Source organism: Rhinoderma darwinii, chromosome 12, assembly GCF_050947455.1.
Source record: "Rhinoderma darwinii isolate aRhiDar2 chromosome 12, aRhiDar2.hap1, whole genome shotgun sequence".
Classification (NCBI taxonomy): domain Eukaryota; kingdom Metazoa; phylum Chordata; class Amphibia; order Anura; family Rhinodermatidae; genus Rhinoderma; species Rhinoderma darwinii.
The window spans coordinates 63802563-63830393 of record NC_134698.1 but is presented as its reverse complement, the minus strand read 5'-3'; the positions used below and the strand labels follow the sequence as shown (position 1 = coordinate 63830393).

At 39.5% G+C, this 27831-nt stretch overlaps 1 long non-coding RNA gene across 1 annotated transcript; it reads left to right on the top strand.

Annotated features, from left to right (window-relative positions):
• Positions 1–27548, top strand: LOC142664575 (uncharacterized). The gene is made up of 4 exons (XR_012851321.1): positions 1–120; positions 4564–4655; positions 24418–24548; positions 26354–27548. It is a non-coding gene; the product is annotated as an uncharacterized LOC142664575 (long non-coding RNA).
• Positions 27549–27831: the final 283 nt, after the last annotated feature.

The window sequence follows — 27831 nt, the reverse complement described above, 5'->3', positions numbered from 1 at the left end:
CGGCAGCCCCTGCATACCTGTTGTAGCTTCACTGGAGGGGAAGATGCAGCATGTGCTGAAGCTGCGTGTGGAGATCCCGCCCCCCAGCTCCTCTACACTGCCGACAGGACATGCAGGCTGGTGAGTATGTTCCCCTATCCATTCTGATTCCCATCCCCCTGACCCCATTTGTAGATTGTATAAAGTTGGTCAAAAAGTTTTTTGGTATTTTTTCGTTTTCCTAGCGCTTTTTTGCCGCGATTTTCGTAATCGCGGCAAAAATGGCGCAGTTTTGCCGCGATTATATAAAAATCGCGGCAAAACCGCGTGATTTGTGCCGCAATTACGAAAATTGCATAAAAAAAAGATACAAAACATGAAAAGTGCTGTTAGGCTATATTCTCACAGTGCGGTCAAGTCACGTTTTTTTGCAAAAATTGTGGCAAAAAAATGGGATTTCACCGCACTGTGTAACTAGACTAAGGCCTTATTCAGACGGCCGCATTCGGTCCGTGACATACGGAGCGTGTATCGGCTGTATCTCACAGGCTGACCACAATTCATGAAGCCGGACTCCTAGCATCATAGTTATCAGTGTTGCTGGGAGTCCCTGCCTCTCTGCGGGAATACTGTCCCATACTGTAATGATGCTTTCAGTACGGGACCGGGGACAGTATTCCCATGGGAAGGGAGGGACTATGATCATAGATAACTGTGATGCTAGAAACCCGGCTCCCTGAACTGTGGTCGGTCCGGGAAATATGGCCGATACACGCTCCGTATATCACAGACCGAACATGGACATCTGAATAAGCCACTTACTTGCCTCCTATTTTTGGTGCGGATTGTGCACTGAAAATTCACTACAAATGACAATATAAGGCCTTATTCACACGAACGTGTTATACGTCCGTGATACTTATTACGTCGCACGGACTTATGTTAGTGAATGGGGCCGTTCAGACTGTCAGTGAATTTCACGTAGCGTGTGTGCGCTGTGTAAAACTCACGACATGTCATATGCTTGCCCGTGTTTCGCGCAGCACACACCCATTGAAGTCATTGGGTGCGTGCAAATCGTGCACGGCACACGGAAGCACTTCCGGGTGACGCGCGTGATTCGCGCTACACAGGGCCGCCATCAGGGGGTATTAGGGGTACTAGTGTAGGGGGCACGGCCAAACTTAATTGAAAGGGGGGTCCGGCAACTGCCGCGACTTGCCTTTGGTAGAAAAAAACAGGCCCCTGCAATGGGGCCTGTTCTTTTCACCAAAACAATGTCGTGAGCTGCGGGCCCCCCTCTCATCACCGCCGCGAAACACCGCTTGCTCGCGCGCGCGAACGACCGCAAGCTCGCACCCGCGCGCGAACGACCGCAAGCTCGCACCCGCGCGCGCAGGACCACAAGCGCGCGCCCACGCACGAACGACCAGGCGCGCCGCCGAGAGGGAGGCGGTGCGCCCGCAACACAAGTCCGATCTACGGGGAAGGACAGCCACACAGGGACAGCGGCGCACAGTTTACTTACCTGCTGGCCCGCCTCCAACTCCGCCTCCTCGTCCGACTCCGCCTCCTCGTCGTCCTCCTCGTCCGACTCCGCCTCATCCTCCTTCTCCAGAGCGTAGCTGCGTAAGGAGAGGGGGAGGAGTCTAGTTGTTGCGCGGCGGCAGGAGTTCTACGATCCCCGCCATTTTCTGGAGCCTGGAGGTCAAGGACGACATCTGGACCGAAGACATCGCCTGAAGAGGACTGGAGTGGGAGCAGCTCTTCTGACACGGTGAGTAAAGTGTCTCAAAGTGCTGTTTCTGTATGGCCCTGTTCACACAGAGTATTTTGCAGGCCGAAAAAATCTGCCTCAAAATTCCTTAAAGAATTTTGAGGCAGATTTTGACCTGCCCACACTATCTTGCCGCGTTTTTTGCTGCGTTTTTTGCCCGCTGCGATTGAGGACAGCAGACAAAAAACGCAGCGAAAAATGCATTTTCTGCCTCCCATTGATTTAGATGAGAGGTCAGAGGCGGAACCGCGGCAAGAAAGGACGTGCTGCTTTTTCTTTTTTCCGCGACTGGCTCCCATTGATTTCAGATTAAATCAATGGGCGGCGGTTTTGGAAGTTGTTTGGTGCTGATTCTGACGCAGTGTCCGAGTCAATATCAAGGCCCAAAAACTCTGTGAACTGGGCCTTATTGTTAGGGCTTATTCAGACGAACGTGTAATACATCCGTGCAACGCGCCTCACACGGACCTATGTTACTCTATGGGGCCGTGCGGACTGTCAGTGATTTTCACTCTGCTGCGACTGTAATACGCTGCGGATTTTCCACAATAAAATGTGTTGCATAAAATCCGCAGCGTTCATGCCTAGTGTGTTCCTACCCTAAGGCCGGATTTACACGAGCGTGTGCTTTTTGCGTGCGCAAAAAGGTCCATAACAGCTCCGTGTGTCAGCAGCGTATGATGCGCGGCTGAGTGATTTTCGCGCAGCCGCCATCATTATGACACTCTGTTTGTATGTTTGTAGCACGTGGTGCTTTTCTGTTTTCATTCATAGTTCATACGGCTGCGGAAGTGCTGGGCGGGATTTTCACGCACCCATTGACTTCAATGGGTACGTGATGCGCGAACAATGCACAAATATAGGACATGTCGTGAGTTTTACGCAGCGGACACGCGGACTCACGCTGCATGAAACTCACTGACAGTCGGCACGGCCCCATAGAGTAACATAGGTCCGTGCGAGGCGCGTGAAAATCACGAGCATTGCACGGATGTATTACACGTTCGTCTGAATAAGCCCTAACAATAGGCGAAGTTCACAGAGTTTTTGGGCCTTGATATTGACTCGGACACTGCGTCAGAATCAGCACCACAGAACTTCCAAAACCGCCTCCCATTGATTTAATCTGAAATCAATGGGAGCCAGTCGCGGAAAAAAGAAAAAGCAGCACGTCCTTTCTTGCCGCGGTTCCGCCTCTGACCTCCCATCGAAATCAATGGGAGGTAGAAAATGCATTTTTCCCTGCGTTTTTTGTCTGCTGTCCTCAATCACCGCGGGCAAAAAACGCGGCAAGATAGTGTGGGCAGGTCAAAATCTGCCTCAAAATTCGGTGCGCGGTTCCAGGCGGTCGCGGGTGGGCATGCGTGGGAGTTTGCGGGTGCGCGCGATCGGTCGCACGGGCGGCAGTGTTTGACGGCCCCCATGACGACCCCCATGCTACCCAGGGCCGCCATCAGGGGGTATTATAGGTACTGATGTGAGAGGCCCGGCCAAACCTAATTGAAAGGGGGGCTCGCAGCTCACGACATTCTTTTGGTGAAGAAAACAAGCCCCATTGCAGGGGTTTGTTTTTTTTTTCTACCAAAGGCAAGTCGCGGCAGTTGCCGGGCCCCCCTTTCAATTAGGTTTGGCCGGGCCTCTCTCATCAGTACCCATAATACCCCCGCTGATGGCGGCCCTGGGTACCATGATATGGTGCTGGACGGAGTACCGTTAACAGGCGGTGCCACGGTAGGGGGGCCCAGAAAATTTAGCTGTAGGGGGCCCTGAAATTCCTGATGGCGGCCCTGGTTGCAGCAATAGTACCATTACTACCAATACTAATAAATTAATAATAACAAATATTAATAGTGGTAACAACATATTATTTTAATATAATATAATTTTTATTCTTAAGCCGGTTTCATACAGGCGTAATACGGGCGCAAGTTTCCAGTCACAATGGGCGCAATGACCCCAGCTAACAGAATCAAAGGTCCCTATTAAAAAATTTGCCCGTATTATGCTCGTAGTCTTACTAGGAGTACTAGTAGTATACAGTTATTAGTACTTCTACTCTTCTACTATTACAGATACTGCTAAGAATAATGATGATAATAATAATCATATTTAATAATAATATTTTTTTATTATTATTATTATTAATGATATTTGCAGTAGTAGTGTCAGCATTAATATTACTAATATAATAATAAGATTATTACATTCTCATTACAAGTAACAGTACGCAAACATATTTTTCTAGATTATCTAATATAAGTATCTAATATATAATATAAGTAGCTTTCTACCATTTATTTTTTTACAGAATATTTATTTTATTCAAAGAAATAGTAACAAAAAATCTTATTAATCATGGACATCAACTAGCAACAACTCTACATTGTACCTATTAATTACGGACATCACCTAGCAACAACTCTACATTGTACCCCTAAATATTCCCCTTTCCACCTTCTCCTTAGCCTCAATGGCACATACACATAAAAAAACGTAATAAAATATTTTTTATTTTTTTATTTATTTTTAAATTAAACCATTAGATAATTAAATAAGCGAATAGGAGTAGACTCTTTTAATTGGCCACAATTAGCCATAGACTGTAAATCTCTCAGCTAGACCAAGTCTGTTCACCATCTAGAGCATTTTCTCTTGATGTCGTCTAACTTTAAAATTCCATTTTCTAATGGTACCATTTTTTAATATTGATAATTCTGGTTTATGTTTTAGGCTAATATAAGGCTATCATTGATACAATTGATACTAAACCTCATAAATTATTGGCACATCATCTCTTATTGTTTAAGAAATTGCAAAAGGAAGCAGGATAAAAAAAATGCAAGTTATGTGAATTGCTTGGCAGATGTCACCACCTCAACAAACATACAGTAGCAGCCAGGTACAACAGTATGAAGTATGGAAGTTGTAGCTTACTAATTGTATTATGGAGTTTTCCTAAACATTTTTGTTATCTACTAATGCCCTTAATTACCTAATTGCATTGTAAAAAGGAGTAATAAAGACTAAATTTCCTCATTGGGAAAAAGTAAAAGGAAGTCTTTATCTTATCTGTTATAGGACGGAATGAATGGCTAGCTGGAATATCCAATTATGGGAGAACTTGTAGTGGAGGGGATTACTTTGGTGCAATTATGTTGGGTGGGGTGGTAGTAAGGAATGTGATAATGTGTTTAGAAATTTGTGTGGAGTGCTGGCTAAGTATGTGTTGGAATGGCCGCCATTAAGTCCGTACTAATTGCAAATGGTCTTATTTTGCTAGTTTATAGAAAGGGTCTTAGTAGTCTTGACTGCTTGTGTGGATATCACTCTCACTGGCACCATTTGATAGAGGGCCTCTTGGGTTATTTGCTGGATTTAAGTTCCCAATAGTCTAATGACTTAAAGATATCCATGTCTGGATACAATGAGAGTTGGATAAACTGGTTTGGCACAATCTGTTGCGTTGCATAGTCCTGTAGTAGTCCTATCACTGCCAACAAGATCATTTTTGTAAATACATGGACTATTACTCATAGGGAGGGGATTTTCAATGAAGAAATACAAACTGTTTACCTGCTTTTTACTGCCGAGGATTGGAATGTTAAATAAAACTCAATCCTTAGGGATGGTGTAATCACTTAATAGGGCATCAATGTAATAGTACAGAAAGTGCGAGGCTTTGGTTGAAGGACAACTTGAGTCTTGAGTCAATTTTGTGGGAAAACAAAAAAAAACTTGTTGAAAATGTGTAAATCCTCCTCAATTAATTTGTTTATACACAATTGTGATGAATGTGATGTTATATCAGCAATGGACATCACAATACGGGATTAAGATACATTTGCTGGTTCTTGAACCAATTGAGGCCAATGAGATGAAAGAATGCTTGTTGATAAAATATAACATAAAATAACACTAGAGATGAGCAAATAAATTCTACACAAATCAAATTATGTCCAAATTTCACAAAAATTTTGGATTCTAGAAATTCAAAAACCTTTGGGGTTTGCGGTGCACAGAAATCTTTTGTGTATGACCAGCTTAAAGGGATTTTCTGAGAGTTTTCAAATCTGGCAGGTGAGGATATAAAACAATAAACTAACAGGTACTCACCCTATGAAACGTCCCCCACTTCAGCGCTGACACCCCTTCTCCCAGAAGCTCCTGCAGCGTTCACATATCGTTCATCAGGTAACGTGCCGCTGCAGCCAATCACAGTTCTCAGTAGTGATGATGCCACGACTGTCATGTGAATGCTGAGGCCAGCGATTGACTGCAGTGACATCTAACCGATGCAGGAGCTTCTGGCACCAGGGGCATTACATAGGGTACCTGTTAGTTTATTATTTTATACCCTTCCGTGCCCTCCTGAAAATTAAAACCCCTTAACCCTAGGAGACTTTCAATGTTGAATGAACACTCATGCAGGCAACACATTCCCTTCTTGCACCTCTCTACTCAATTTAGGATCCTACTTGTTGGACTATATCAGCTTCCCATTCCGCTCCTCGTTTTGTTTTGTAATTAGAAAAATGGCAATAAAAATATATTAAGAAATTAACAATTTAATACTTGATGCTGTTCTATGACGGATCACTATCCATGAATGTCCGAACAGGTCATTAGCTACTAATGGATATGCTCTAGTCATAGTTCATTTGTCTTTGACACCTGTACTATCAAAAAGTGGTGCTACTCAGCCAAGGTAAATATAATTGCTATGTATCAAAACACACTGGTGGGAAAAGGAACAGCTAGTTCTACTGTAAATCAGCGTAACTGGGGGAGGAGGACCAGTATTGGCGTGTACACATTTACAGCATCTGATTACAAAATGGTTGGTGGCTTAACCCATTGTTTGGGACCCATTCCACAAACCTCTTGTTTACTGTTAACAGTTTGAGATGTGGACACTGGGACTTTAGCTGTTAATGGCTCTAAACATTAAGGCTAACAGATTAAGCCTTGCTAAACATTAAGAAAATTGTCCCAAACAGAGATAGGGGGGAATCCAAATTTCATTTGCATAAAGGCAATTGTCCCTTGACAATACCTTTTGGGCAGTCCAAATCACTGGATATTGTGTGGAGGCTATTCAGTTTCCTAGTGGTCTCTCACATTATGTAAAATGAGACAAAAGGCAGAAAAGGGTAAACAGATACTTTTAATACATATGGTAATAATATGTATATTCAAAGTTAATTAGATGAAGTCTGTGTTTTATATTTTTTTAAAGAGACCATCGCCGGTATAAAGAGGTTGAAGGCTGTGGTTGACTCTCAAAATAGCATTCTGTAGTCAGTAGAGCTATTCATGGTTAATATACATTTTATTTCCCATTATTTGTCATTTTGGGCATGTGTGACATCACTGCCCTTGCTTTTGTTGCATATTTGGCACATCTAGGTAAGCTGTGGGTGATGACATCACTGGTGCATTTCACATTCCGACTTTTAGTGTAGATTTAACACTACAAAATGCTCTGTCCTGGAAAAAAGTCCTGAGAGAGTCCTCCTTATCTCCCATGGAGGATCTTGGAAATTGTCTTCTACAGCTCACAGCTGCGCCTTGAAATCCCCACAATTGCTGTAGGGAGGCCAAATTAGTATAGAATGTCTTTTTCAAAGTTTTTTTTCCTTTGGTGAGGATAGGTCTCTTATAACACACAGGGGGAGTAACTATTCATGTCACTAATATCATAATATATTTAATTCATGTATTGACCACATACAAAACAGACAATTGTGTTAAAAAGTGTCCATGGACTACCATTAATTGACAATATTTTTGCAGTCTCGATAAGGGCGACAGAGGATAGTTATTGGGTTTAGCCCCCTGTCTTTTATTGAAAAATTACTTTCTGATGTTTTCACTTTCCTGAAGGGTTTGATGAACTACCTGATAGTAAATGTCAAAGTTTTTCTTATCTTATCAAATTTTTTTGCCATACACTTAAGGGACTTTTACATCGGCTGAAAATACGCTGGTGCAGTGAGCGACGATCACTGAGACATCGTTGATCGGCGCTCGTTTGCTCCTGTCACAAGGAGCTATGGATGGGCACGAGCAGTCGTTACTCCAATCGTTTACACAGGGAGATGTGCTGCCGACAACGATAATATTTTAGTTTTTTAAAACAATACGACCAGCAGATGATCGAGTGTTTGCTCGTTCATCTGCTGATCGCTGCCCTGTTTACACAGGGAAATAATCGTCAACGAGCATTATATGAACGCTCATCTGCCCGATAATCGCCCAGTGTAAAAGGGCCTTTAGTGGGAGTAAAAATTTTTAGTTTGTGTGTTCACACAATCCTGTTGTCCAATATATTTCAACGTTTCACCCAGTCCCGATGGCTGCCTATGGGACATAATTTTATGAATGCGTAGAAACTATTTACATTGGATGAAAAATGAGAATTAAAGAGGTTCTTTTATCAGAACAACCCCTGTCTATATATTCTATTAGGGCATTTGAACATTGTAAAGGGAGATTCCCTCATCTTGGGACCCCCTTTTATTACCCAGAGTGGAGAGTGATGCTCTTGTTCTGCAGGACTCAGTCTGACATGATCACACGATTACGTGGTCACCCATTGATTGTTATGAGAAATGTGTAAGTGCTGGCAGCTTCTCCTGGCAAGAACAGCTGATACTTAAGGTTCAAGCTGCCTAACAAAAGGAGGTTGTCCTAATGGGGCAACCCTTTTAAAGAGTTGTCTTCTTTTGCATCCTAAATTTAAATGGTGTACAGTTTTACTTTTAATAGGGAATCCTGTATACTATTCACATAAGTGCACAAAATGTAGTCTATGGTCGGACATATACATCAAAAAGAAAAAAGTTGCCCACAGGCGTGAAGATCATTCTGCTATTGCCACTCTCTGAAAATGTATGACATGCTTAAAAATGAACCTCAGTTTCTGGTCGTCATTCGTCGCCACTACATTTGTATCATTTAACAAAAAAAACTTGAAATTTCCCGGATGGGCCAAAAGCAAAACGCAAAAGGAACTTGTCCTTTTGTATCTTGTTTTTGAAGTTGAGAGTAAAAAATATTATAAAAATATTCTCCATATCAGAAATGAGAAACCTGTTTATTCAGAATCCTAACATAGTGTATGCTGGTGAAAACTCAAATGAGAGTATTCCTATTTGTACGTCCATTAAAGGTGTTTACCAATTAAAAGTTATACAATTTTCCAATATACTTTCTCTATTAATTTCCCACGTTTATCTCTGCTTGTTGTTATTCAGTAGGAACCTTCATTGTTCGCTTCCAGTGGATACAATTCTGTCCATGGTCATGTGATGGACACACAGGGGAGAAATGAATACACAAAGTATATTGATAACATTTTGTACTTTTTATTATACAAAAAAAAAGAACATTAATTTTCAGAAACCCAACAAGGCCATTATGTGAACATGTATTTCTTAGCTATGTCGTACCTTTCCACTAGGGGCACTGTTTTACTGGAGCCTGAGTTTATAGAATAACTACAGGCAATTCTATATTTTTGGTACCTGGACAATGGAAATTTTTGATTGGCCAAGGAACATTGCAATATAGCTTAGTAGGTAAAATCCACTCTTATTATTTCCCAATGTCTAAAGAATTTCTATTTGATTTCCTGTATAATCTAATCCATTGGTAAAGAATAATAATAATCCTAATGATAATAAAGGATAACTAGTATGTTAAAAATCTCTGGAAATTTGTACAGAAAATCTCCATCATCAAATATTAGTGTAATTATTGCTGAGTTATGTCACACGAGAGATCATTACATCTGCTCTCCAGTCTGGTAATTCTATGCGAAGCATATGTGGTTTTGGCGTCCAAGAAGATAGTTTTCGACATCTAATTATTGAGGTACTGGTTTTAAGCCGTCCTTTTGAATTCTACAGTCTTTTAATAGGATAACATTAGCTTAAGCGTTTAAACCCTGGATCATATAATTGGTGGGTCCTGTGGGTTCTGCTGGACAGTGCAGTCAACTGGAAAACTTGAAACAGTCCTAACATCTTCCCATGCTATGAGGAGATCAATCATCGAAAAAAATAAAATAAATAGGTTACCTTGAGATTTTGCTAATTTCATCACTGATTTACAATACAAATATAATTAATATAGTAAAATCCTAATTCATTTTTTCTTAACTATTATATTAAATCAGCATAATAATAATGAAAAAAATAAAGTCCACTGTAAATTAATTTTATTTTGTTTAGAGAGCTTCACCTGATGATTCCAGATTCTTCCACTGTATTTTTACCTTTAATTCTCCTCCCAAGCAACTCCTTAAAGGGGTTTGGGATTATCCTTGGTGGACATTAAATAATAATCCTCTGGAATTCCAAACCAATAAGCAATAATGAACATGTCCCTAATGACTCATTAGGACCAGGATTACATTAGATGGTCTCTGTGTGGTAGCTTCCGTTAGATGCCCCCCCCCCCTCCGTATGCTAGACTGCTATAAGGTGTACAAATAACCATATCTAACAGTGCCTACATATAGGTGCTACATAGGTATGATGTACGGACATTGGTCAAATCACACTTCCATACAGTTGTCTTCATAACAACAATGCCCCCACCCCCATACACTGCCAATATAATAAATATAATATGCCTAAGTAGCAGTGCCACATAATCCCTAAGTAAACCTGAAGCACGCCCATTAGCAGAGGTGGCGGATATGCCCAGTGAAACGGCACAGGATTTATACCCCTAAAGCCGGCCCTACATTCACTAAACTATTGATCTAGTGATTTAACCTTTTACCAGGTTAGTCACCCGTTATCTCACAATCAGTCTTTTTTTCTAAATTCACACTGCCCTCATCACTAGTGTATACAGACTCCCCCATGCTAAAACAAACTAGCTATAAGCTTATGAGTTGTGTTTTCTCACCCTTCTACTACAGTTCCCAGAAGCACCATTCATCTCCAAACTCTCCCCCCCAGTATCCCACCATTGGTGGTTCAGTGAAAGATAGTTACAGCCGAGCAGTGCACACGGAGAGAAAGCAGCTAGTGTGCATGTCAGTCCAAAGCAGTGAGGATGGCACTACGGCGCATGAGCCGTCTCACTGCACAGGTAGATAGGGATAACCGCTATAAAAGTATTGCGGGTGTCAACCGTGCATGCTCGACCAAGCTGCAGAGAACTACCTGAGGACGGATCCATGGGCAACCAGGTATAAAATATACTTGCACCATAAGGTTTTTAAGATGTTTGAAATCTTGAGCTGCGTTAAGGTTGTAAAATTAATTGTATTTGAGAACTGGTTGATCAGCTTAGATGTCATCGATATTATGGTGATCCTGTGTGTTAGAGACTTACAGGACGAGTCATCAGTTCAGTTTACAGACGGTATCGGCTGATAACGGACAATGCAGTTTCTATTTAACGAGGATACATAGAAGCTGCATCTAAAAAACAATTCAACATTTCTAATAAAAGTCAATTTAAAAAATGTTTAAAAACACCTAATACATGCATTTAATAATAATAAAAAAAAGTAAAAATGTGTCTTTATCATTTAAGTATTAAATCTTGCTGCTAGTGCCAGTAGCTCTCTTTTGGTTTTACACCCAGCACCTGGCGCACATGCCACGCCAGTCCTCCCTAGCTATGCCTCTAAGAGCTGCTATATATGTCTTTGCAATGTACATCTATCTTGGAGTCAACCACAACAATCCTATGGGCTTTCGCAGGTGAGTGGACCTAACATTAAACTCCTCTTCCCCCAAGCAAAAATTTGAGATTTCAAAATTGGCTACTGCATTAAAGTTTCCAGAGCCAGGCCCTCATTTTTGTCTTTCACAGGATCAGCAATTTTAACATTCTGTGTAATGCTACCGTCCCTGCAGAGCGGCTGGTCTCGAAAGCCAAGGATGGGGGGTCTAGGGGGAGTATTCAGCTGATCAAAGACACATACAATGGGAAAGGTTTTTTTTTTAGGCCTGGACTTGGGAGGGCTTATTTGCATTTTAATATTAGGCCGCCCTAACATATATAGTACACTATTTACTGATCCCCTGTTTGCCACATGGACCTACAACTTTGAAAGGACATCGAACAGAGAGCATCCGCCTAGTTGTAGCCTTAGGCCTTGTGTGCAGCGATGCCTCCACACAGCACCATATGCTACCTCAATAGTACTGCATGCAATTTATTATTTCACGTATTACTATGAAATTGGAATATATAAAGGTACAGTAGAGCCCCATAAATACCTACAACGCAGATCCTAAATACGCCCATGTGCGTGGACCCTAACAATGTGTATTTATAAAATAATATATAACGTAAGAATTGTCTGTTCTATTATTTTTAGACTTTATTATTTTAAGCCTTCACAAAAATATGTAATCCTTCACTTAAAATCATAAAATATATATATACATACATATATATATATATATATATATATATATACACCAGTAGAAAAAACGGCAGCACTCTGATTCAATGTATAGGTTCCAATAATGAAGGGTGCCAGCTGATAGTCCCGATCCAAGGACCATACGTATATCCAAGAAGAAAATTCAGCAGCACTCCAATGATCAAGGTGAAAAAAAGGTGAAATTTATTGTGCCAACATGGCATTGCCATGTTGGCACAATAAATTTCACCTTTTTTTCACCTTGATCATTGGAGTGCTGCTGAATTTTCTTCTTGTATATATATATATATATATATATATATATATATATATATATATATATATATATATATATATATATATATATATTTATTTATTTATTTTTTTATTTTTTTAATATATGATAGGATCCGGGCCCTGAGGATACAATAGCTGGCAGGCTGCTGATATTTGCTAATTTCACTTGCAGTCCCACTAATCAACTTTAACCATGCAAAGAGATTTGCAGCTCATTCAAGGAGTCTTGTTCAAATGCATTAGAAATGGAAATGTATCCGGGAAATAAGAAGAAAGGGATGTTCACTAAGGCACAGGGGCCTCATGCTGCTATAAAACAATACAATAGTCTAATTTTCTGAGTTTTAGGACAAACTGCTAGGCGGATAATGTAAATGTGAGAAGTGAACTAAACGTAGCTGTTATAAACTGTAAAGGATGTCTTTTGAATTATTTTCAAGAGATCCAGGGGGTTATTTATTATATTTGCAAAGCATAAAATCTTCACAAACTCACACAGGCTTTTCTTCATTGTAGAATATTGTGTATTAATTGGCTGATTTATTATTCATAGAACGCTGGGAAAGTAACATAGTGAGTAAACATTAAAACCGGTTATGATTTGCATCATATGCTGGCACAACACGGGGGTAACGTGGAATTTTTTTATTTTATTCTTTTGCATGTGTGTAATAGTGATGGATACACAGAAAACAAGGAGGAGCTCTCCCTTAACAAAAATGGGTCTGCTTTTTTTCCCCCAAAAACAGCGCCACTCTTGTCCATAGGCAGGCTCTAGTATTGCAATTCAGCAATGGATAAGAGCAACCCTGTATCTGGGGAAAAAAACAGTAGATGTTTTTTTTTTAAATCTCAGACAACCCCTTTAAAGGCCTCCTTTACACACTTTTATGTCCATGTGTTTCAAGCATTTTAATGAAATTTTTTAATATGCGTTTTTGATGGTGATTTAGTTTTTTCTGCCATTTTCGAAGTCCTTTAGAAAATCCTATGGAAAAAACGCCATACTTAGAGCATGCTGCGTTTGAAAAAAAAAAAAAAGCCATTGACACCAAAAACGCTACAAAAACATAAAAAAAACTAAAACGCTGAGCATGTATTATTTCTCGTATTTTACTATAGACTTTAAAGTAGTATCTGACTACAGCATTTTTGGGCAAAAAACGAAGTGGAAAAACGACACAAAAAAATCCACCGAAAAAGCACATAAACGTTGTGTGTAAATTCAGCCTAATACATGCACTCTGCAAGCATTGAGCTTGTTACTAGCAAACCATTCCATTACTAGAGAAGGGCAACCCAACAGAAGGCCAGTGGGATGCATCAGGATTCTTTGGGATTTATTTCAAAACTGTCCCATCAGAGTACCAGAAGATATTCCTGTAGGCCCAGGATCTGACCCAGTAATAGGCCCTAAAAGTCCAACAGATTCAAACCATTAGCTAATCACTTTCCACTAGGGTCTATTTCTTATGGGTTGACTTATTTATGGTATGTCTTATGTGTACAATGATAGTAACAAAGTTTACAATGCAATTAAAGTGGACATGCACATATTCTAGAGCGATGGAGAGGGAAACCCAGTTCGCCCAAGGAACACCAGTTCAACACTGACAGATCCCATGGGTCCACTGGTCGCTTGCCACATCTGAGTCCAATGTCCTTATTTCGAGCCACTCTTCTTCTCCAACTGTGTTCTTTCTGTAGGCATCCAACTTTACTTTGCCTTATGACTTGTCACCTTACTTTGGACTTTGTCTGCTTGTCAGCCATCAATAATAGGGGCCTCCCCCGCAAGAACTGTGAATCCTACCGGTCATGGTCTATATCCTGGCATATGCCTCTTGGGTTGTGATGAAAAAATGCTAAGTTCACCATTGCAACTATTTTTTTATTGCTCCAATGCATCTAAAATAAAATATGAAGCAACTCTACATTAATTAAAAATCCTCTACTAGCTCGTATGCAAACCTATGTTGGTTACAGACTAAAAACCATCACTGTGTAGTCAGACCCTGCAGTCATACTCCCTTCTATCTGCACCCTGCTACATGCCAACCTACCAAATATTTGTTAATTACAAATTGGGGAAGAAATGGAGGGGTTTGTTACAACAAAGGATTTCCAACTACACATCATTTGATTGTAGTCTGTTACCATGGAGACACATAGGCATGCATGAGAACTGTATACGCAAAACAATAATACATTTTTAATCAAATGTATCTGCAAAGTTGCTTCATTTTTTACTTATTATTTCCAATGCATTAAAGCAATAAGGTAATAGAAGGAAATTGAGTAGCAGAAAAACTGTCATGCAATGTATACCACTATATCACAATGTATGTGATTTCTGTTTTTAAGTGTGCAGTATGTGAATATGTAAATTAATATGAAGAATCTTGTTTCATCGCTGCTTGCCAGCCTTTGTAGCTCATCTGGGAATAGATGCAAAATGTTTATTTAGTGGCACAGAGTAAACATAGCTTGAAGTGAGAGAGAAGTGCTAGCAGCTACAGTACAACATTTGCTGAATCCCCTGCACTTGTTACTTTTTCTAATGGCGTTCTGGTTATATTTTAAATGCAGATCATAAACGCCATATCCGTGCCACAGGCTGTTTAATTTAACGCGGAGAACATTGAGCAAGAGTGTTTCATGTGCATGTGGATCTCCTGCCTGCAGAAAGCTTTTATAGACGTAGCTTTACTAGGCAGAATTGCGCAAAAACACCAGCGGATTATGCTATGATGTCATTCAATGTATTACATTAGGATGGGCACTATTGCTTATAATAGAATATAATGATATTACGACTGCCTGTTTAGAGTAATCAGCATAGAACTTTACTTCTAATATAATTACCATATTAAAGTCTCAGTGCCATGTAACCAATAAATATGTTCACAGAAGGGCAATTTTGGCATCGACATCTAGACTGTACAGTATCTCAATTGATCACTTCTCATTCGATCCTCAGGGGATGTCTCTTTTTGTATGCAAATGAGTGCCAGATGAGAAAAGATTCTCAGGGGCTGTACACCAGGGGTGTTAAAAATGCCATAAATACCTGGTGAAAAGATTCTGAAAATACCTGAGGCATTCTGGCATACTGGTGGAGGGGGAGGATGTAGATGAAGTTAACTGTCATGATTGTTGGGGGTGAGCATCAGGCAAAAGACATGGTGCCCAAGAAAATAAACCCTTATATAATATGCAAATTTAGCACCATTGGAGAATATAATGACTTTCTGGATCCATGGAGAATTTTTGGTCCACAATAGGTTTATGTTTGGCTATTACCTAGCCTGGAAGAACTGTAGCCCTTCATTTAGACGTGGTATATTTTCTGTACATCCAGTTCTGTTTGAAAATATCAGGTTAGAGAAAAAAAAATAGCCATGACATTTTTGGGAGATCTCAATAAGTATTTTTATCTAAAGAAATTAGGGCACTTAGTGTATATACATTTGTCATATGGCAAACTAAAAACACAAGACATCAAGTCTATCAATGCCCATACCCATTAGATAAATGTTCTGCAGAACTGGCAAATTTAGTTTATGAGGGAAGCCGGACTGCACCCAACAGTTGCTATCAGGGGAAAAAAAGGATTGGCCATGTTGAAATTCAAGAGCTGCTATCAGAGGTGTATGAATGTGAATTCTAAAAATATTTTGTGTTTCCTTTCCTTGCCAATTTCTTGATGTCTGCTTGCGGTCAGTAAATGGAAACATTCTGGATTAAATCCATTAAGCTGTAAGCTCTATCCCAGAACTAGTGAACTTCAATGGTATTTCCAAGAATAATTTCCAAGAGGCGCTGATTAATCCCAATCATCAGACAGATACAATAGATAAAGCGAACTTGACTCTTATTGGTCGTTCAACACATTTCAAACCCGTAGCGGCATTTTTATCAGGTACATAACCTACATAGAGCTACGCCTATGCTGAGCACAACTCGTTCGGGTGAGTGGAATGTACATTCGCTGTATTTTTTTCGATGACCGAAACGCTCGTGCTGCTTATGATAATACTACCTTAGAGAGCGCCCGCACTGCCTTTTCCCTTTTATGTGTCCTCAGTAAGAACTGGGGAATGAAAATGCCTCCTATTGTAAATATTGTAAACATGTTCATTAAAGGGGACATCCAGTTTATCACATCCTCTGATGTTATAAAGACATATAAGACCATACTATCAGTTGAGATCTATATAAACCAAAAAATGTCTTGACATAACCATCAATCATTGTAGACACAAAATGTCCATAAATATACTTTATTACGCCACAATTGTGGACTCCCCCAGAAACAATAAATATACATACAAAAATTACCTCTGAGACCATAAGCTAGACAACACAATGCCGTATAAACACACAATAGTGCAGAAAAGCGTTCGTAAACACAATCCTTAATATCCATATGAAAAGTGCACAACTTACACTCTGGACAATCTAACAAAAGCAACGTAGAGAGTACAATTGTGGCGTAATAAAGTATATTTATGGACTTTTTGTGTCTATAATGATTGATGGTTATGTCAAGAAATTTTGGGGTTTATCTACATTTGTAGTATGTCTTGCTATTATATATAAGCCTTAAAGATATTATAGGTGCTATATCAGTTGAGATCTGTAAGCTCGGACCCCCACCGATTACCAATTTGTGAACACTTTGTCTTTGAAGAAGACCTGTGACAGCTAGCGCTACTGCTTTATGTTCACCATTGCATATTCCGAAAAGTGTATATAACATGTCTTGAGATGTGATACAATACATTTCCACTTGAACAGCCATGGGACAGTAATGTTTTATTCAAAACAAGCTGCTCCCAATTTAATCTCTGTTATTGGGGATTGTGCATTGGAGGTGTCCTTGGTTTTTACGTTCTGATATTGTCCCTTACCCGATTTCTTGGACTACTATGGGACACTTAATCGGGGATCCAAGTAGAAAATCTCCCAACCAAGATCAACCAATCAGATGGAAAGCACTAATAATAGTAGTTTTCTATCATTAAACTGACTGATCGCCATGAGTCTGGCTTCTGTAATCCCTAGTAATCAGCTGTTATCACAGGTAAAGCCACACCTGGCCAGACATTTCTCCTGTAGCAGCATGTAGTATTACATGGCAACCATTAAATTGAATGTCCGAGCATGTAAGGCATAGACATGCCGGGTCCACCAGAATGGGAGACTCTCTTACAAAGCAACTCTCTTTTCTGGCTCAAAGAGGGGGGCCCAGAGCAAAGGACCCTCTTTTATGATGTCCATAATCACAAATAGGGCTATATGGAAAGGAGTTGTCTTCATGTAGACAACTCCTTTAAGTTACTGTAAAGATCCAGAAGGCTCCTCTACGAATTCTGCGTGTAAGTTAAACAAATGAGAAAGAAAGCAAAGTGGTAATTGAATCACAGGATTGGATTATATTTATGGGGCAACACTTGACTAGGTCAAAATGACTTGTAAGAAGAAATATACATTTTACAGAGTACTTCACATTGATTAGGTAATGTGTGAAAAGAAAAACAAAAGAATCTGAATGTTAATAACAGTCATTTGCATTATATAAACATTGAGCTTCCGAGAGAGGAGCACATTATAAAAACCGACTGTCTGTTTTGGTTGCATCAGTGAGCAAAGTAGCTGTCTGAATATGTGTGTCAACAGTGTAAAATTATTATTGATGTAGTCTCTGTGTCTTCAGCTCTTCAAACCAAATGAGATTGCTCAGGCCTGAGCACTGTGGCACTTCACTTGGGAAATCTAAGTGGGTCACTTAACCTCCTGTGATACAAAGCAACGGATCCCTTGTTAAATAGTTTTTTGAGGGTTGTACAATTATGATGGTGATGGATGGATGCTTGTATCTTCTCTGCGTGGGCACGGCATATTTTACTTAGTTCTCATTCACTGTTCTATACATATTTTTTTTATTATCTGCACCTTATTCTTGGTATATGGGTTTTATGGTGTTCGAATTTTAGTGGATTTTTTTATGAAGATATCATGAAAAAGTGTTCAATATTCCAATTTTGCTACTAGAGCACCCACAATAGTCTGGCATTGCCTGTTTTCGGAAGCTCACTTTTCTGCTTTGCTGTGTAGACTATGATACTGTCAGCAGAGTCATCTCGTTGTTGTTATTATTATAGGGCAAGTGATTTATTGATAGAAGTTTTTATTTTTTATGTGGCTATCCATTTAGGATAAATTTTTAAATATTCCAGCCTTTATACTATCTACTGGAGCTCACACAACAGTCTTACCTTTCCTGTTTCCGGCAGCTCACTTTTTAGCTTTGCTTTGTAAACTAGGGCAGTCATAAATAATCATTAGACAGGACATTAAATGACAGTTAATAGATCTAGTTTACTGCTGGAGTTTTAGATAAGGCAGAATAGGAACCTATACACTCCTCTGCCACTCCCTGGTTTCAGGAGGTTGGACTGTACTGCATCTCTTTACTGGAGGCTGTACTTGTTTATGGACACTTTTATAACCATTAACTCCCATTCATTGGAGCTGTTGTAAAGGACAAACACCCTGCTGCACTGACTTAAGGCAATGCAAGAAGGATCTTTTTTTTCAATGTAATTGATGCATGAAACACGGACAGCACATGGATGACTTCAATGGGCGGCTAGGTGCATGAAAGCGCACCAATATAGGACATGCAGTGAGTTTCACACAACGGACACTCGCTGCATGAAAAATCACGCATGTGTGATTAGCCCTATTGAAATCAATGGGGCTTTATTCTGTGCGTTGTTTCAACACACAGTGCATGGGCGTGAGTCACGCTCGTCTGAATGAGCCCTTAGTCTATATAGTACTTCACTTGTATTTCACAGTTTTTGCTCCAAGGATGCCCTTCCTATTGGGAGTGGAGATAGGATATTACAGCCATCATGAACCATTTTAAGTTATTGAGAGGAGGACTATTCTGGTCACCCATTCACCCTACTAAATACAAGTATATACTGACTCTTCCCTGCCCAGGGTCAGACTGGAATAACTTGAGCTCACCAGGAGGAGATGAGACTGGTTGTCCACCATCCAGAAAAGATACATGTCCTCTTTGATCACATCCCAAACTCAACTGGACCTTAACTGCTCAATTGTGGTGGGATCCCATTATTATGTTAGGCCATGTGCCTAAGGAAGGATCCAAGTGTCCCCTGGTTGGCTGGTCTGACTCCATCCCATCTTTTCACCCTTCTCTCTTCATGCCTATTTCTGACTCCTATAGCCATACAAGGGGTTGGAACCCCTATAAAGAGGAGGGATCACCCAAATCGGAGCCCACATGGACCCTTGGAGCTAGCAATGCAAACTTCTTCTCTTCGGGTTTTCAAATATATCAATAAAAAGACACAGTCTGTAAGAAAATGACTATAAAATATGGTAAGACGTGCAAGTGCTTTCTTTGACACATCTCTACACAATGAGCATTTTGAGCAAATAAGTGGAAAAACACTTTAAACTATTTCATGTTAATGTTGATTCTCTCGAGTGTCTCCTCCATAAATAAGTAAAAAAAAAATGTTTTGTTTATTCTGAAATGGACTTGACGGCAGCCTGAATTCTAAGCAAGAGAATGGCAGCAGATGCAGTGACAGTAAATATCGCTCTCACATTGCAGGAATTCCATTAAGGATTTTTCTCCAGCGCCAAATATTTTAAGTTGAGAGCATAATGCTGCCATTACCTTTAAGATAGTAATTGTGTCTTTGCAGAAACCATGTGACAATTCAGTCTTCTTCTTTTTATGTCCTCACTTGAAAGGAAAATCTTCTCTGGTCCTTTTCCACATGATAATCCCTGCACTTTAAACGTGGGGAGGTCCCAGATCCTCATAAGAAGTGCCCTAGAGAGAATGGGCGTCAAGTGCCAAAGAGAATGATGTGAAAGCAACACTGAATCCTGCAAATTGTAGTGTGGGCAACACTGGAACGTCACCCTCCCTGACTGCTTTTATTAACATCAAATGCGTTTCCAAGGAGCTTCCTCATCCTGCACTATGTTGTATGTACTGCAGATATAATGCAAAACAATAGTATTCTTATTGTCCAGTGGAAATCCAGAATGACTAAAGACACAGTAGATGATTTCCAATTGGAATGATTATTATTTAAAAAATCCCTTAATCCAGCATGTTCAGTGACGGACTCTTGTCAGACCATTGGACATAATTGAACCATTTACCCAAGTAGTTTACAGGTCTGATTTCTGCTAGGGTTAGGCGGGCATACAAGTTATCTATGAGAACTCTTACTGTATATCACATAATCAGTAATAGCAAACAATAAATGGGTTAACTTGGCAGAGCCAGCACTACAGACTAGGCGCTATGTGTCTATGTAAATAAGGAAGGGTACGTGGCGTGTACAGGAGCAGCGCTGCCCCTTTATTGTGTTGATTGGATTGGGTCCCAGAGGTTCCTCCAATGATAAAACATTAATAACCTATCCTGAGTATAGGTCATCAATGATTAGATCCCAGAGAGTCCCTTTAGAAGTGTTTAGATTACAGGTGAAAGGGGGTGACCCACCATGGCATATTGATGTCATAGAGGGGGATCCATGCTCAGGACCCCCCAATCTGTTAACCAGACCAGTGAGCTGCTGAAAACATGTCTCTCACCTTGCAGGTATTAGCAAGTATATGTATTACATGGTTGAGTTCAACAGCTGATCACTGTATTCCACCGGGCGGACCCCTACAATAATTTCATGGTCGGAAGAGTTGCGAAATAAAAGCAAGTTGTCCTTTCTGGGCAACCCCATTAATCAGTGCCATAGAAATTCTGTAGAAAGGACATCAACATAAAACTATATACTAACCTATTATATAGACTGTGTGAGTAGGTGGTTATATCCTGATCCAGTCAATACATTTTGGCACAACTGGACAAAAGTCTTTAGGTCTTGAAGAGCCATAAAATAATCTCAGCTTGTGTTATTGTTTCACCTTAAGCTAAGCCTACATTGTAGCAGTCAGAATGGGATCCCCTCACCTAAAACCTAAACCGCATACTCAAATTCCATGGAAAGTTCTCTTGGATAAAACATTTTTGAGGTAGTCAGGACACCTGGCCACATTGGATGTCTATAACTTAGAAGGGGACGGAGAAGGTCACAAGTGGAGTAACTTACTTGTAACTAAAAATTACCAAATGTATTTGCTTGATTTCAGTTGTTTATAGGACACATTGGGTGAAATGACTTGACATACATGAGATTCATTTTCAGAAATTGGAAGACAATAATTGATACATTAATTTTTTTACTTTAATGGGGTTGTCCGAGATTTAATGACTTTGTGTTAATGCTTGTAATTTATAAATGTAAATACATTTGTAATATTCTTACATTTTCCAAAGTAGCCCAGTTTCCAGATCCTGCCGTGGGGAACTTGACGAGTGACGTCACTCTCTGCACTGGCTATGGCCGCTTTGTTGATCTTGAATTCTTTGCCGGGTATACGACACTTCACTTGTGACGTGGTGTATATCGGCTTGTTCTGCTTCACAGCCCCGTAACGCGCATGCGCTGTCACTGCTGTTCTCGCGATCCCTGCTGTTCTAGAGATAACAGCATGGGCCGTGCATGCGCGTTACAACAGAACAAGCCGATATACACCATGCCACAAGTGACATGTCGTATACCCGGAAATTAATTCAAGATCAACAAAGCGGCCAGAGCCAGTGCAGAAAGTGACGTCACCCGTCAAGTTCCCCACGGCAAGATCTGGAAACGGAGCCACTTTGGAAAATGTAATTATATTAAAAATGTATTTACATTTATAAATTACAAGCATTAACACAAAGTCATTAAATCTCAGATAACCCCTTCAAGGTCTTGGAGATCATACGAATCAGCAGATCCCCAAAGTGTGAATCAAATATTACCTGTTCATGAAAATGGTTGGATAAAGGGTTTCTGAAATGGTAAAGGGATGCCTTTGAAGAAATGGGTTGTCCCACTTGGACAACCGCTTCTCTAAATAAAGACCCATCAACTGATCGCTGTTGGTCAGTCAGCTATAGTGTGGTATTACATGGGGCCCATTGAAATAAATAGGCACCCAGTCCTTAAGAGAGGGAGATGCTTTTATAGATCATATCTTATTAGGACATATGGACAGCCTCTTTAACCTATACAAATGTGATGGGTCTACTAATTTAGAAAACATAATTTCCCAGACAGTTTTATCACTAAGTAAATAGAACTGCTCCAATGTATATTTTGGATATTTTAACAGTACTTGACATGTGATAAAAGGTTTGACTAGATGGACTTTTTCAATCTTACTACCAATGACTATGTTACTGTATCTATTACTGAAGCCAACAAGCATACCCGTTCTGGTGGTAACCATATCAGAGACCTAATACACAGTCAAACCATGGCTTTAATCCTGGTGTCTAATGTATTACACTAACTGGACTTTACATAAGGCTTAAATACTATAAGATCAATGGATACACGGCAATGTAATCTCGGAAACGCTATCAGATAAATTCTCTCTTATACAGTGTAAAGTCTCCAAAATATCAGATTATCTGATTGTCACAGTGTGGTGAGGATTGAATGGATTAATTGATTTGCTTACATATGATGTCCTTTGATTGCCGCTAAAAATGCTATTATATCAGTCAATGATTTAGAATGACACATTTAACTGTTTCGCCTTTAGCACTAAAATCCAGAAGGAAATATTGAGATACAGAACGTCAATTATTGGGGTATTATGTTACTGTGAAAGTAAATGACATAATGGTATCTGTGCGAAGTAGAGTTCTTAGCCACTTCATAAAACACCACTTCACTTTTCCATGTACATAGGCCATGTTTTTTTCTTGCAATGCATGTATATACATTCTGCATTTATAGTAAGACCACCATACAGAAACTGAGGTCTTTAATGGTGACTTACCAAGAGAAAATGTAAATGGATATTATAATAGATTTAAAATGTGAAGACTATTATTCCATATCTTTCTGGTAGTTTTGAGATCAGATAACTTGAAGTTACAGGCCCAAAGCCTAAAGCTGCAATACTGAGAGATTCTGATGGCATCATATCCCCATGTTCAGTGTTGTCATGAAGACCTTGTGTGGATTCAAATCACCAAAATAATGTTTGATCACATCAAGGGACAACAGCACTAAATCTTATTGCGTAGTTTGGGGGCACGTCTTAAAGACCTCTCCCGCAGGCAGGTGACAGCAATAGATTTTTTAATAAAGGCAGCACTCCAATTTTCCAGTGCTTTGTGTGATTTTTATTTTGGGCAAATGTGCACTATATAATACAAGGGAAGTTTCGGGCCAATACAGCAAAGCCCTTTCTCGAGCTACTTATGGATGCACAACCGCCTCTCAGCATGGAGTGACAATAATGTGTGTACATGTGGGGGGCATCAAAGTATTTAGGAAATTGGGCCCACACAAGGTCTCAATGACAACACTGCACCTGACAGAAATCAGAATAGGACATGCTGTCATCAGAATCTCTCAGGACTGCAGATTGAGATACATTGGTAATATACTATATGTTACTTACTGACATAGAGATAAAGCTATGCAACTTGCCCAAATAGGATGTTTTATGGACTACATAAGTAACAGTCCCCAACCCTTCAACCACAGTCTCTGATTCAGGAAATATCATGATGTAATAACTTGATTTTTTATTGTTCTCTAGATTTACTAGGAAATACCTTGTACAGAATCTTTTTTTGTGGAAGTTTCTTCAAATATAATCCTTAAATGGACACCAAACTTATGCTGATCTAATAGTATACCTTATATAGATCAAATGTGTCATTTACTTACTGTTAAAATGTAGTTGTTTTATCCATGCAAATATTTGGGAAAGTTACTGCTACTAGGTGTCTCGCTTCCTGTAATCTGCTGTCTCCCTGTTGTTAAGCAAAATCCATCCTTAGTTACAGAGCAGAATTGACGGGCTGAAGGAGGTGGGTGGAGGTGTCTCTTAAATGCCTGCCTATACAAGTCTATGGAGAGGGGAGGGGCATCAGCGGGTGGAAGAAAGAGACAGAAAGACACAGACGTGTTGGTAAGTGTTATAACTCAGTGCTGGATTCTCAGCTACTTCTCATTACTGCTGTTTAATCTCCTCCATGATGCTGCAGCTTCTATATATGTGATAGATAGAGATAGGAGAGCAGGATTCTACTTTTCTATGTGTACAGTATATAGAAGACATGATAGCAGTTAGGCCCTATCCACTAGCTCAGAGACACTTAAGAATTAGAGATAAAACCTGCAGAGGGGAAAGCTGCTAAAAAATGTAGAATACAAGTCATATAATGGCCAGAAATAGTGTTATTCCTCATGTACACATATATGACAGCTTATTCTGAAAAGTCACTTTAAAAGTTAATTAAGCTATGAATCCTAAATCTTTATTTAAGTGTACAAACATTTTGATATGTTTGCATGGCTCTATTGCGCATCACAGAACTTTGTTGATGTAACATAACATTATGTGTTCTGTGTAGTGACATAATATTATAAGGTTTTATATTATTAGTTTGGTGTGGTAGATTAACCCCTAGTGACCAGCCTATTTTAGGCCTTAATGACTAAGCTATTTTTTAAGTTTATCCATCTTTTCATTCAACCAGTTAGAACCTTTTTATTTTTGCATCAACATAGCTGTATAAGGTCTTGTTTTCTTGTGAGACAAGTTGTATTTTTTAATAGCAAAATTTTTTCAAAATTATTTGTTTTTGTACTAATTGAAGAGCCATAACTTTTTATTTTTCCGCCGATGCAGCTGTATGAGGGTTTTTTGTTTTTTTTGTGGGACGATTTGTAGTTTTTATTGGTAACATTTTGGAGCACATGCGACTTTTGTATCACTTTTTCTCACATTTTTTTTAAAGGCAGGATGCATAGAAAACAGCAATTCTTACATTGTTTTTTATTTTATTTTTTACGGCATTCACCGAGGGGGTTAAATAATGCAACAGCTTTATAGTTGGGGTCGTTACGGACATGGCGATACCAAATATGTGTAACTTTGTAACTTTTTTTTTTTCACAATAAAGCATTTTGTAAGGGGAAAAAGTGGGTTTTTAATTTTTTTTAGTTTGGATTTTTATTTATTTATTATAAACATTATTAAACTTTTTTTTAACTTTTTTATTAGCCCCTCTAGGGAACTTCACTATGCGATCATCTGATCGCTTTTTATAATAAACTGCAATACATCTGTTCTGGTTAAGGCCTAGCAGTCCTTAACTGGAGGCAGACCTGGGGCCCCCGGCTGCCATCGAAACACCGACACCCTGCGATCCCATTGCGGGGTGCCGGTGGGGTGAGAAAGGGAGTCCCCTCCCTCCAAAACCACTCAGTGAGCGCTGCATCAGAGTAGTTAAACTAGCGGGATCTAAAGTGATTTCGACCATGCATGTTCGAGCAGGTCTGCTCCAAGCCAATAGCTACCTCTGGTAGCTGAGAGCAGGGAGATTTAACTGCTCCCCGCTATGTTTATTTATTCCGATGCAGCGCTGTAATAAGGCAATTGCATTGGTATAAAGCCCATTAGTGGCCACCGGAAAAACACCTATCGGCGGTCACTAACGAGTTAAATGACTTTATGCCTACAAATTTTATTTTGTGCCACAGAATAGACTTATCACGTTTAGTAGCCGCAAAAGTAATTTCACTCATCAAGTCAACAAAATTGTTTAATAAATTTAGTTTCTCTTAGCATTTTGTAACTGATTTATTGCCACAATCTATGTAATTAATACACCCACAATGTAAACATTTTTTTTTATAGATAACTGCATATTTAGCATTTTAAAGTTTTAAAAACTAATAAACAGTTTTCATTTCACTTCCCAAATGCAGATTCTGCTCTGTTCCTGGCTTGCCATTTGTGCCATTTGGAATTCAACATCAATTGCTTCCAACAAGTCTGCTAAAGCCTTAACCGAAGCCAAGAGAAGATGAACTGAAAACACATTAATCACAAACCAAACTTTTCAAACATCAAAGGAATAATATATTACACACAATATCTTACTAAATGTACATGTAGGAACACTATAATTATTTTTATTATCATTATTATTAATATGACTAATATTATTGTGAATACAAAATGTGCATTTGGAAACCTTGTATTTAGAATGCCAACAATGCCTTACAAGCGTTAAACAAGTGTTTTTTTTTTAGAAATCTCATTTTTAAAATCCTTTTTTATAGAAAGCATAACAATTAATAGAAGGGGATTCCACATTTAGGACCTTCATATATTAGCCAGAATGGAGAACTGCTACAAAGACCATGAGTCTTGCCAGAAGACCCAGCACATCCATGCATTTTACAGACAACCTATTCATTTCAATGGGTAGTGTGTAATGCTTACGTTCTTTTGTGGTGGCGCTGCAGGGGAATTGAACACTTCCTGCTGTGTTCCTCCACAGATTACAGCTGATCGCTAGGAGTTGCATCGGTGGAGCAGTGTGAGATCAGCTTATCCTCAGGCAACCCCTCTAACAGAAAGAGATTGTCCAAAGATTTCTTGCCTACAACTAATAGCAGCTGTATATTAATGCTAGGGCATATTATTTGTCCACTATATGGTGGAATTGTGTGGTTTATATACGGCAGCATTATCTTGGTATTATATAGCGGTATTATATGGCGTGAAGTTAAAATAAAAATTGTCTAAAAATGGAAGTGTTGGGGGAGGGATGCTACTTTGCTTGTTGCCCAGGGCCGAATTTTCTATAAAATGCCATTTCATTATATAGGAAGACTTCTATTTCCTCTACTGAAATTAAGGATTTTCTTATATCTACCCATTTGCAAAAATTGATAAACAAAGTTCAAGATCTAAGCAGAGTAGAATCAAGAAAATATAGAATTTTAAAATTTAATGTAGTTTTGTAATTCTGTTTCTTTCGGGGGAACATGAACTCTAAGAAGACACTTGCGCTACGTAAATGGCGGGATACGATTACAAGAATATAGTAAATGTATTTCAATTCCTAACACAGTTGGTGCAAACCTCCATCTTCCATTTCCAGTCTCCGTATCTTATCCCTTTCAGTCTTCTTTTGTGCTCCATGCGAAGATCTAAGAAGTGGGAAAATCTTTTTTTTTCCCCTCCAGCCCGCATCAAAGTTGGGACTTTGTTAGGGATTCCTGCTATAGGCATCTGCTACCCCATTTCACAGGGGGCTCAAGAGGAGAGGGCTGCTGTGTGGCTGAAAAAGACTCTCATTCACTTTGGAACTGCCAGCCTTTACTTCGCTGTCACACTGTCAAGCTCAATCAGAAGGCAATGAAAGTGATATAGCAGCTAAGCTTTGCAGTCTAGC